At 42.7% G+C, this 8,925-nt stretch overlaps 1 pseudogene; it reads left to right on the top strand.

Moving 5' to 3' along the window:
- The first annotated feature begins 8,526 nt into the window (after window positions 1–8,526).
- On the top strand, window positions 8,527–8,644 carry LOC126093809 (5S ribosomal RNA; annotated as a pseudogene).
- The last annotated feature ends 281 nt before the right edge of the window (window positions 8,645–8,925 follow it).

Raw genomic sequence — 8,925 nt, 5'->3', positions numbered from 1 at the left:
TTCTTCTAGTCAAGTTGTGCCACAAACTTCTCTTCTCCCCAATCCTATTCAATACCTCCTCTTTAGTTACGTGATATACCCACCTAATCTTCAACATTCTTCTGTAGCACCACATTCCAAAAGCTTCTTGTCCAAACTATTTATTGTCCATGTTTCATTTCCATACATGGCTACACTCCATACAATTACTTTCAGAAACGACTTCCTGATACTTACATCTATACTCGATGTTAACAAATTTCTGTTCTTCAGAAACGCTTTCGTTGCCATTGCCAGTCTACATTTTATATCCTCTCTACTTCGACCATCATCAGTTATTTTGCTCCCCAAATAGCAAAACTCCTTTACTACTTTAAGTGTCTCATTTCCTAATCTAATTCCGTAAGGCATCACCCGACTTAATTCGACTACATTCCATTATCCTCGTTTTGCTTTTGTTCATGTTCATCTTATATCCTCTTTTCAAGACACTGTCCATTCCGTTCAACTGCTCTTCCAGGTCCTTTGCTGTCTCTGACACAATTACAATGTCATAGGTGAACCTCAAAGTTTTTATTTCTTCTCCCTGGATTTTAATACTTACTCCAAATTTTTCTTTTGTTTCCTTTACTGCTTGCTCAATATATAGATTGAATAACATCGAGGATAGGCTACAACCCTGTCTCACTCCCTTCCCAACCACTGCTTCCCTTTCATGCCCCTCGACTCTTATAACTGCCATCTGGTCTCTCTACAAACTGTAAATAGCCTTTCGCTACCTGTATTTTACCCCTGCCACCTTTAGAATTTGAAAGAGAGTATTCCAGTCAACATTGTCAAAAGCTTTCTCTAAGTCTACAAATGCTAGAAACGTAGGTTTGCCTTTCCTTAATCTTCCTTCTAAGATAAGTCGTAAGGTCAGTATTGTCTCGCGTGTTCCAATATTTCTACGGAATCCAAACCCCGAGGTCGGCTTCTACCAGTTTTTCCATTCGTCTGTAAAGAATTTGCGTCTGTATTTTGCAGCTGTGACTTATTAAACTGATAGTTCGGTAATTTTCACATCTGTCAACACCTGCTTTCTTTGGGATTGTAATTATTATATTCTTCTTGAAGTCTGAGGGTATTTCGCCTGTCTCGTACATCTTGCTCACCAGATGGTAGAGTTTTGTCAGGACTGGCTCTCCCAAGACTATAAGTAGTTCTAATGGAATGTTGTCTTTTGACTATAGAAGGTTTTAATTTTCACGTTTGCAGTTTCGGCCTTAGGACCATTATAGCAGACTGTGCTTTATCACGTGTCAAGCATTAAATCCTCCGACATGTACATATGTAATCGTCGTATCAGAGCCTTAAAAAAATGTTGACATCGTTAACACGAATCCCAATCAGCCACTGTTCTTGCACACTGTTTACATATGAACTAAAACAGTTGGCTCGAAGACACATTCAGAGGTACATGTCGGAGGATTTTAAAGTTTGACATGTGATGAAGCACAGTCGTATGGAGTACACCATTTTACAGCGGTCTTAAGGCCGAAGTCGCAATTGTGAAAATAAAAACTTTTTCAGTCATGTACCAATATAGTTTTTTTAACGCCTAAATCGTTACATGTGAGCTCTGGCTTTTATTATATTTGCTAATGTAGTTTCTGTTTCACCACGAGGGAGTAAAAAAAAATTGTGCGTTGGGAGATGAAAGTTGGTGATGCAAATTTCGTGAAAAGACCTCGCTGCAACGAAATACGTCTTTGTTTTAATGGTTGTTAGCCCAACTTGCGTGTGATATCGAAGACACTTCCTTCTCTATAACTTGATGCTACAAAACGAGCTGCCCTTCTTTGAAATTAGTCAATGTTCTCCATTAGTCCCATGCTGTAGTGATCCCCTACTGCCCAATCCTTCTATAGAAGAGAACGGACAAGCTTAGTGCAGGCAGTCTCTTTAGCAGACCTGTTGCATCTGCCAATAGAAAGCTATCTTTGGTTAATTTTGCCCACAACGTTTTCTGTGGAATGCCTCATATTTAAGTTGTTCTTAATTGTAATCCGTTGCTATTTCGTTGGATTGACGAGCTTTACATTGTGTGATTTATCGTGTAACCGAAATTTAACGGAATCCTTTTAGTACTCACCTTGTTTTCGTAGTTTTGTAAACATTGACAGTGAAACATTTGAATGTATAGTTTTTCACAGTGAAGATGGAGGGGAACAATTAAAGGTAAGCGAAATATACTGCATACACGGCCACAAACGCGCACTCGCAGACGCACAATCTTCCACCTAGGATGAAATAATGTTTACCGTAACATTCCCAAGTGGTAAATATTCAAGGAAAATAATTTTTCTAGATGAAGTCTTTTGAGGCTGCAGATGACAAACTGTGAAAGAATAACCACTTGAAAGCAAAACATAGAAAACCAAAAACAGCCACGGCATATTGTGACAAGGTACATCTGTAAAAAACCAGTTTCTTTTCAAATCTCCTGGCACTTTCTTACAAACTAAAATTAGCGTTTGTGCAGAGAGTAAAGAGAATCTTTCCAGTTACTAAACAGAAAGAGAATAAAAAACATTTATTGATGTTGTAACTTCGCAGAAACATGTCTGTCTAAAAGAAAGAAAAATTTGTTTGCTCAAGGACGGTCCCATCCAAAGACAAATTTAATTAATGTTTAACTGCCCATATTCACTTGATTTATAGCCAAACGAGTTATTTTTATTCCCTTACACAAACCCAAATGAATGAGCAGGTGTTTTCATCACCTGAAGAAACAACTGAATCCTTCCAGAACAATATTTTTGAGGTGACAGAATGGGGGAATGAAGAATTCTTCAGAAATTGTTTCAGTACAAGTGAAAGTGCTTAAATTTTAAAAGGGGAATGTTTTGAGAAACAAAATTATTTGCACCAAAAATAGTTTTTCGTAATTTATTTTTGTAAAAACTTAATAGATGGCCCTGCTCGTACTACTACTACGACTACTACTACTACTACTTCTACTTCTGTTGTGTCTCTTACGTCGAAGTCCAGTAAACAGCGACTCATGGTAATAACAGGCAAGTTATTTCCAACATTCAGCGTACTAAACTCGGTAAAATGCATACGTCAGAGACTAACGTTGCTTGATGTGAAGACAGCGATTGCACCTTCGATGAAGAAACTGCTGTGTACTGTAAGCGCTCCTTTTCTCCGTGTGTCCGAAAAAGAGACGTCCGCTGCCGTCACACGCGGTGCGCTCAATTTCGTGTAACTATGGTGTTCGATTTATGGTGACAGTTATTTGGTATGTCAAGTGACCAACTGCTGGATACAAGTCTTTACATTAAGGATGGTTTGCGACCTGGAATGTATTTGATTCATATGCACTAAATTTTGCATATCGTCGTATCTTAAAATAGACCGAAAGGAGCTACTACGGATATAAAGAAATTCAATGTTTTTACTGATATAACAAAGAAAGCGTATTACTGCTCTGCGAGCACATTAGAGATATCAGACCCAACGTTAAGAAAATGATCATTTTATTTGAGCAACATTCTTCCTGTTTTATAGGTATCCTTCGATTTTAAGAGAATGGCTATTCAATCAGTGCTCGGCTGGAATTTTTCTGTTTTATTTTCACTTCACGGCGCAATGTTTTCCTTCTTCTCAATATGAGGTCTCTTGCCGTCACTCTCGACCCTCACACGTTCTCGTAGTTGCTCTATTCCGAGAATTCTATCGCAGCAAGTAAACAGGGGAGCACCCTTCCTTCATACACCTGACCGATGTTGCTGGAAGTATTTGTCGCGTACGATAAGAAAGCAAACACAGAATTGTAGCACTGTCCAGTCTCCCGGTGGCCCTCGGCACTGTGTTGGCAAGGCTGTTAACATTTTACAGTTATTCGATGCGTACCTGTGTTATCGTCCACTCTCGGTGTTGACACGAGATAAAACGCGGAGGCGCCAGGCCGAACGAGAATTGACTGCCGCGGATTACGCTCCGGGCTCCCGCATCCCACTCTATCGTGCTTCCAGAAACTCACGATTCCCACCTATTTGTCAGTGTGGGGTGCGTCTCGTGCATTTGCTAAATGTTTGTCATTACGGTACCTTAGTCCAGAAGTTTCCAACTAACACCAGTCTTGTCTTGTTCAGAAGTTTTCAAGTAATACCAGTCACGTCTTGTTGCAGGTGTCTGAATTGATTAAAAATGTAAAATCGGATGTGGCTGCGTGTTCCGAGTAGGAAACTTACTTACTTATTTTACTATACGCGTTCAGCCCCAGAGGACCGCGCGCAGGTACCTCTCCCAGTGGATTCTGTTTTGTGCGTTCTGTCGCCAATCACCCTCTAGGCCGATCTGCAGCAGGTCTTCATGGATTCCATCTCTCCGCCTTTCTTTGGTCTTCCTAGTGGTCTTTTATAAAATCCATGGATTTCAAAGACCATCGGTGTTTATCCATCCGAGTGACATCTCCTGCCCATATTAGCAGCCTGCTTCTCACCAAGCATACAGTGTTTGGTCCAGTGTAGATCTCATCCAGGTGACCGTTATGCTGAATGCCCTTTCTTCAGTGATCTCATATGGTATCGGATCACAGTTCTTCCATATGACTCTTCGTTCGAAAACGAGAAGATTATTTACGTCTTCTTTTAGGACACTCCAAGCTTCGCAGCCATGCAGCCCTACGGGTTGGATCAGTGTTTAGTACAACTAGAGTTTGAAATTCGTTGAGAGACTGCGCGATTTAAAAAGCCGACTCAGCCTGAAGCATGGTCCGTTTGTGGGTTGGATCGTCGCTTTGATTTCTGCCACACACGATGCGCCCTCTGCATAGATTACCCCCAGATATTTAAAATTATGAGCCCTTTTGTATGACCGGGTTCCGACTATCAGTGGCTGGAAAGGGTTTCTTGAATACACTTGAGCCCTTATTATCATTAGATACTCGGTCTTCTATTGATGCACAAGGATATCGATTCTGATCACTGCCGCCTCCATGCTGTCGCTCATTCGCATCAGTTCCTACTTACATGTGGACAACAGTGTTACATCGTCAGCAAATGCTAGATGTGCGATTTTATCACCTTCTACTTCGATCCCCTCGAAGTTCTTATGGAAAGCTCCCCTCATTATCGTTTCGAGCGCCAGGCTGAACATTACCGGTGACACACAGTATCTCCTTGTCTCATCTCTGTTTTTATAGAACTCTCAGAGAAGGAAACGCATACTCTTATTATTTAAATCTCATGTAGTTTACAGATAAGTGCTAAACTGATATTGAGGTAGTGTCTCCCATATTTTCATGGTAGATTGCTCATCTAGCACATAAAGTTGCAGGTTTGCAATGGGCTACAAATCATCGAACTTGAGAGGTAGCGAACTGGCGTAACGTAATGTGGTCCTACGAATCACCTTTTTGTCTATATTCAAATGGCGTACGTCGTCGAGAACACCGAAAGCCAAATGAAGCAGTTCATCCTGAATGTGTGCAAGGTCAGATTCAAGCCGGAGGTTGATCTGTGACATTTTGGGGGCGTTTTTCTTATCACAGCCCACGGCGTTGCCACTGTGGTATCATCGGTTCCTGTCAGATCACCGACGTTAAGCGCTGTCGGAAATTTGGAAATTTGTGGTAAGGTCTTATGGCACCAAACTGCTAAGGTCATTGGTCCCTAAGCTTACACACTAGTTAATCTAACTTACGCTAAGGACGACACACACACACACACACACACACACACACACACACACACACACACGCACACACACACATGCCCCTCTATATCCGCAGCCAGTGACGCCGGTGGGCTGAGGATGGCACGGCGGCCGGTCGGTACCGTTCAGCCTTCATGGTCTGTTCGGGCGGAGTTTACTTTAGGTTTTAGATTTTTCTTATCATGAACTGCGCCCACTCTCTGAAGTGACCACTAACATTAACCTATATTTAAACATTCTGAATGATCAAGTGTTGCCTTTCAGTCAACATCTGCATGACGAGTATGCTATTGATACTCCTGTATTTGAATACGGCGATACCAAAGTTCATCGGGATGGAAATACCTATATGTGACAGGTTTTCTGAAAACTCGTGCACCCTGTTACATCTCGGCAGGCCAGCGAAATCATCTGACATGAACCACATAGAAAATCTGTGGGTCAAGTTGGAACAGCGGATAAAACACCGACATCAGTATTCCAGCAATTTGATGGAACAGTGCGATTAGATCCTCAGCGAGTGGCTTACCCTGGATGCGACGTACCTGCAAGGCCTTGTGGACTCACTTCCTAACGGAATCCAGGCGGTTATAAAGTCCAGGAGCGGAATTACACGGTTTTAAACGATGCTTCTAATTATTTCTGTAGAGGTGACTAGTTTGTTGTCCGGTGAGCATATGATTACTTCTAGAACTAGCAATAAGTGCTCAAGTACCAGTACTAGTACATTAAGACGGTGTCGTGTCTTAGTGAACTGATAATTAACAGTGACTGAAGATTACGTACTGTAGGCGGATCATTAGGGCCAATGTTCGAACTTTACGGACACTCGCACTGCATGCGGTGCCGAATGAATGCAGATTTCAGTGATTTATTTACGTCATTCATATAAGGGCTTCCCGCTCCGAACCCGAGAGCCAATTTGTTTCTTTATTACTAGTCTGGTAGCGAACAAGCTGAAACGAAACGAACAATTTGTGTAGCTCCCAGTGAGGAACATGGAACATTAGGAGCCTACTACACCAACGTCGATTAAACAGCAGGATAAAAGCTTAATTGCGATTGAGTTGTCTCTGCGCTGTACCAACGTTAAATGCCAGTTAGCAAAACTAGCTTACCGGGAATTTGATCGCGGTTAATTCCGTTTCTTACAAAGGGATATGCCCATTATACATGCGAAGATAATGATAAGCGCTAACTATAGTACTTACCTCTAACTTCCTTGGTACTTAAGCACGCTTTTCAGTTTGTTATCGTAATCTTGGTATTGCTGTGCGCTGCGGAGGGCTGGGAACGAGCGCCGAATTTCGCAAAATTTAAAAGTTATATCCTTTTAGAGCTAGTCAGGTGTAATGCGAAAGTTTTAGAATGCAGAAAAAACGGACGGGGGCCATTGTAAGAGAGAAACTGAAAGTACGATCCAATATAGCTACACAGTTTAATTCCACTCCAGGCCACCCAGCAACAATGCATATGGCCATAATGTAATTAGAAGTCTGTTCATGACGAGACAGAGTTACTCCGATAAGTAGGAAATTCCATCCTCTCGTTGATTTAACCTAATAACCAGCACACTATTTGTTCTGAAAGACGAAATCTCTCTTCAAATTCCCTGTCCACGTAATCTTTCGAAAGGATTTCCCTTTCCACAAGTATACTAATACGGTTGCGGCGACGATTTTCATGGTCAGAATATGATATTTCTTCTTCTTCTATGTCACATAAAACATCAAAACGCGCTGCCGGCCGGGGTGGCCGAGTGGTTTTAGTCGCTACACTCTGGAACCGCGCGGCCGCTCCCGTCGCAGGTTCGAATCCTGCCTCGGACATGGATGTATGTGATGTCCTTAGGTTAGTTAGGTTTAAGTAGTTCTAAGTTATGGGGGACTGATGACCTCAGCCATTTTTTGAACTCGCACCTTCAAATTTGATCGAGGTTGGTTCAGTCGAATTTTGGATTGGCCAGGGTTAAATGACGACTTAACTGCGCTTAACTTCTTATCACCGTTGGTGCAGCCGGCCCTAGGACACTTCTTTTCAAACGCACAGCACCTCCCCCTCCCCCACTCCATCCCCCGCCACGCCTCCTTAGTGTGCCACCATTATCCCAACCCGACAAAAGTCCAATGGTATGGTGCGGACAGGTTTAAATGCGAGGCGTAACTCAAACTCTATAAGAGTTTATCACGACTACCTCATTCCTTGCGTTAACATAGCGATAGTTTTTGGTTTTATTTCGTTTTGTAGTACGCTTTTCCCGACGCCATTTCGTCTTTTAACGAAAGATGGGTGAGAAGTTGTGTGTGCCAGCTGCCAAACTTTTTGTTGTGCATCTTCGTCTGGTGACCTTGCTATTTCCTATTCGTATGGTGCAGTTGGAGAATGATCCTGGTATCTCCTTAATGGGCGTGAATAACCACCTAAGCACACCCAAGCTGCTGGCATACCGGGCCAGCGACGGTTAATACAGCGCTCGCCAGATCGGGTGTATCGGTGTGGCCCAACACATGCAATGCACGAAGTATCACACTACGCCAGAAGGTGAAGGTGGTTGCGCGTCAAAACGTTATTCACGCATCCCTCATTTCCGCAAACCTGATGTCAGTACGCAAGTAGTTAACCTTGTTTTAAATATCCTTATGCAGACGAAAGTTAAATCCTGTTCATGTACTACCAAAGTAGCTGCCAACGTGCAGATGTATGTGATATGATACTCGTTGGAAAATGGAACTTTCCACACTGTCGTAATTAGCAGCAACTTTGTACTAGGAAATAATGGTGTACTTTTTCTACGAAATACCGTTCTTACATAATTTGGCAGTCTCCCAAAATATAAAGGTGGGCAACGGCCTTGCCTCAGTGGATACACCGGTTCCCGTGAGATCACCGAAGTTAAGCGCTGTCGGGTGTGGCCGGCACTTGGATGGGTGACCATCCAGGCCGCCATGCGCTGTTGCTATTTTTCGGGGTGTACTCAGCCTCGTGATGCCAATTGAGGAGCTGCTCGACCGAATAGTAGCGGCTTCGGTCAAGAATACCATCATAACGACCGGGAGAGCGGTGTGCTATCCGCATCCCCTCTGAGGATGACACGGCGGTCGGATGGTCCCGGTAGGCCACTCGTGGCCTGAAGGCGGAGTATATAGTATAAAATATAAAGGTGCTGCCGCAACGTGTATTTCGATTGTACCACGGGATATTTAACTTCTTATTTGATTCTAAAAGTATGAAGTTATCTCT

Source organism: Schistocerca cancellata, chromosome 7 (genome assembly GCF_023864275.1).
Source record: "Schistocerca cancellata isolate TAMUIC-IGC-003103 chromosome 7, iqSchCanc2.1, whole genome shotgun sequence".
NCBI classification, from domain to species: domain Eukaryota; kingdom Metazoa; phylum Arthropoda; class Insecta; order Orthoptera; family Acrididae; genus Schistocerca; species Schistocerca cancellata.
Note: the sequence above shows the minus strand (reverse complement) of the source record. Positions and strands in the feature narration are given on the sequence as shown.